The following is a 3305-nucleotide window of genomic DNA, read 5'->3' as shown; positions in this document are numbered from 1 at the left end:
CGCGCGCTAGACGCCAAAACAAACCCGGGCCTCCTAAGAGGTGAGACGGGGGCGGACCCCCGGGAAGGTCAGGCTACGCGATTGGCGGCGCTCCTCTCGTGGCCTGCCAATCAACGCCTTCGGGAGGAGAAGGGCTCTCTCCCTGTGGGGGTGAGTCTATCTGTGGCTCGAAGTAGCCGCATAGTGCTCGCCGGGAGGGAGCTGTGCTGAAAAAAGGGGGGGACCGCGGGAAGTCGGAAGAAGGTCTTAAGTTTTGGTTAGAGGAGAGGGCGCTTTGTTATGAGGTTGGGGACGCATTGCGTTTCAACGGGGGTTTCTGGAAGTGCCTCTGAAACTCCTCAAAAGATCGATTTGAATTTCATTAGCAAATCTGTTTTAGAAAACTGCAATTAAAATAATTCAGACACTCGGATGTGTTAAATTTGCCCTCCATCACAGAGGAGTTGCAAATGTTAATTTGAGGGTTGGTGAATCCAGTCTTGGGCCAACTTCAGAGTAACGGTTTTTCTGTTTGTTTTAATTTTTTTTGTTGTTATTGAATTTAAGTGTATCTGGTACTGCAAAGCAAGTGGATTTAAAAACAAAAAAGATCGACGGGGCCAGCCCAGTGGCGGAGTGGTTAAGTTCCCGTGCTCCGTTTCCGCTGCCCATGGTTTCGCTGGTTTGGATCCTGGGCGCGGACCTAGCACCTTTCCTCAAGCCATGCTGAAGCGGCATCCCACATCAACAACTAGAAGGAACTACGACTAGAATATACAACTATGTACTGAGGGGCTTTGGGGAGAAGAAGGAAATAAAATATTTTTTTAAAAAAATTGGGCCAGCCGGGTGGTGCAGTGGTTAAGTTCGCACCTTCCGCTTCAGTGGCCTGAGGTTCGCCAGTTTGGATCCCGGTTACAGACATGGCACTGATTGGCAAGCCATTCTGTGGCAGGAGTCCCACATATAACGTAGAGGAAGATGGGCACAGGTGTTAGCTCAGGGCCAGTCTTCTTCCACAAAAAGAGGAAGATTGGCGGCAGATGTTAGCTCAGGCCAATCTTCGTCAAAAACAAAACAAAACAACTTGATACCGTTCACAATGACTTCTCTATGGGATCAGAATTATCTCATTAGTTAAAATCAACCCAAATTGCAGGGGAAAAAAATAGATGCCACAGGTAATAAAGGGATTGTAACCTCCATCCATCTTCCTCATTTGTCTGTTCATTTATTCAACAAATCTTTATTAAGCAGTTACATCAAACATGGGACTGTCTTTGTATAAGCTAATGTTATACTATAAACCTAAAAATAAGTTAACACCAATAAAACATCATTTGTCTTTTATTTACTAGGGAATCATTAAAAATTTAATTGTGGGGCCAGCCCGGTGGCCAAGTAGTTAAGTTCGTGTGCTCCGCTTCAGCGGCCCAGGGTTTTGCCGGTTCCGATCTTGGGCGTGGAGATGGCACCACTCATCAGGCCATGCTGAGGCGGCGTCCCACATGCCACAACTAGAAGGACCCACAAATAAAATACGAAACGATGTACGGGGGGGCGCTTTGGGGAGAAGAAGGAAAAATAAAAAAATAAAATCTTTAAAAAAAATTTTTATTGAGAGGCCGGCTCCGTGGCCGAGTGGTTAAGTTCGCGCTCTCTGCTGCGGTGGCCCAGGGTTCGGATCCTGGGCGCAGACATGGCACTGCTCATCAGGCCGCGTTGAGGTGGCATCCCACATCTCACAACTAGTAGGACCTGCAACTAAGATATACAACTGTGTACAGGGGGGGTTTGGGGAGATAAAGCAGAAAAAAAAAATTTTATTGAAAAAGGAAAAATTTTAAAAATAGCTTCCAAAAGTCCAGTGTGATGATTAACGGCATGGACTTTGGGGCCAAACAAACTTGGGATCACATGCCAGCTCTGACATTTCCACAGATATGTGAACTCCCCTCTTTAAGCTTCATTTTTCTTATTTGTATAATGGGGATTATAATCCTGAACCCACAGAGTTGTTGTGGGGGTTAAAAGTAATATAGAATTCCAGGGTTGCTGGGGCTTAGAAATCCACACAACGTTCCCATTTTACAGACATTCAGCAAATTAATTTAGCAAATATTTATCGAGCCCTTGCTAGGGGCAAGTGTTGGTCTCTGCTCTGGTGAAGAACATGAGGCCCTGAGGTGAAGAGATATGTTGATGCAGAGGGGACTGGGCTCAGGACATACAGCCCCCAGGCTCTGCCCTGAACAATAAGCTATTCTGGGGGCCGGCCCTGTGGCTGAGTGGTTAAGTTCAAGTGGTTAAGTTCTCATGCTCTGCTTTGGCGGCCCAGGATTTCGCTGGTTCAGATTCTGGGCATGAACATGGCACCATTCGTCAGGCCATGCTGAGGCAGCGTCCCACATGCCACAACTAGAAGGACCCACAACTAAAACAAAATATATACAACTATGTACTGGGGGGATTTGGGGAGAAAAAGCAGGGGGGAAAAAAGCTATTCTGTGGGCCAGCCCAGCCCAATGGCACAGCAGTTAAGTTCGCACCTTCCACTTCGGTGGCCTGGCGTTCACCACTTTGGATCCTGGGTGTGGACACGGCACTGCTTGGCAAGCCATGCTGTGGCAAGTGTCCCACATATAAAGTAGAGGAAGGTGAGCACGGATGTTAGCTTAGGGCCAGTCTTCCTCAGCAAAAAGGGGAGGATTGGCGGCAGACGTTAGCTCAGGGCTAATCTTTCTCAAAAAATTAATTAATTAATTAATTAAAGCTATTCTGTGTCCTCAGAGCTGCAAATGTGAGAAACACCATGATGCTCTGGCCTCAGCAGCTGTGTCCAGGGCCCAGTCAGTTTGGCTATCAGCCCACCCCTCTCCTCCAGCTCTGGGATAAAACACACAAAGCTCTTAAGCCCCTGACCAGAGAGCAGATTCTATCCCCACCCCCACCCCTATGCACACACTCCAGGTCATTCAATTCTGGGGAAGAGCAAGGATTTAGGGAGCAAAAACCAGAGGGAAGTAGGTCACAGCAGGCGGATGGTAATCCCCCTGATGGCTGGCCAGAGCAGTTGGGCCCCTGCTCCTGGAAGCAGGCCACCAGGAGCAGCTACCAAGAGTGGCTCTGAGAAGACTTTGCGGGTCTGGAACCCCAGCACCATCCTTCCCAACAGTATGCCCAGGGTAAGGGGGATGCCCCTAGATGATGCATCCTCTACACTGGGGTCATTCTCAGTCCATGCTCTTGCTGACTGTAACACTTCCTATGCTTGATTTAGAGATTCCGTCTTTCATTCCACACACTCCCACAAGTGTACTCTTTAT

This window comes from Equus quagga, chromosome 13, assembly GCF_021613505.1.
Source record: "Equus quagga isolate Etosha38 chromosome 13, UCLA_HA_Equagga_1.0, whole genome shotgun sequence".
NCBI classification, from domain to species: Eukaryota; Metazoa; Chordata; class Mammalia; order Perissodactyla; family Equidae; genus Equus; species Equus quagga.
The sequence above is the reverse complement of the archived record's forward strand: the minus strand, read 5'-3'. Positions refer to the sequence as shown.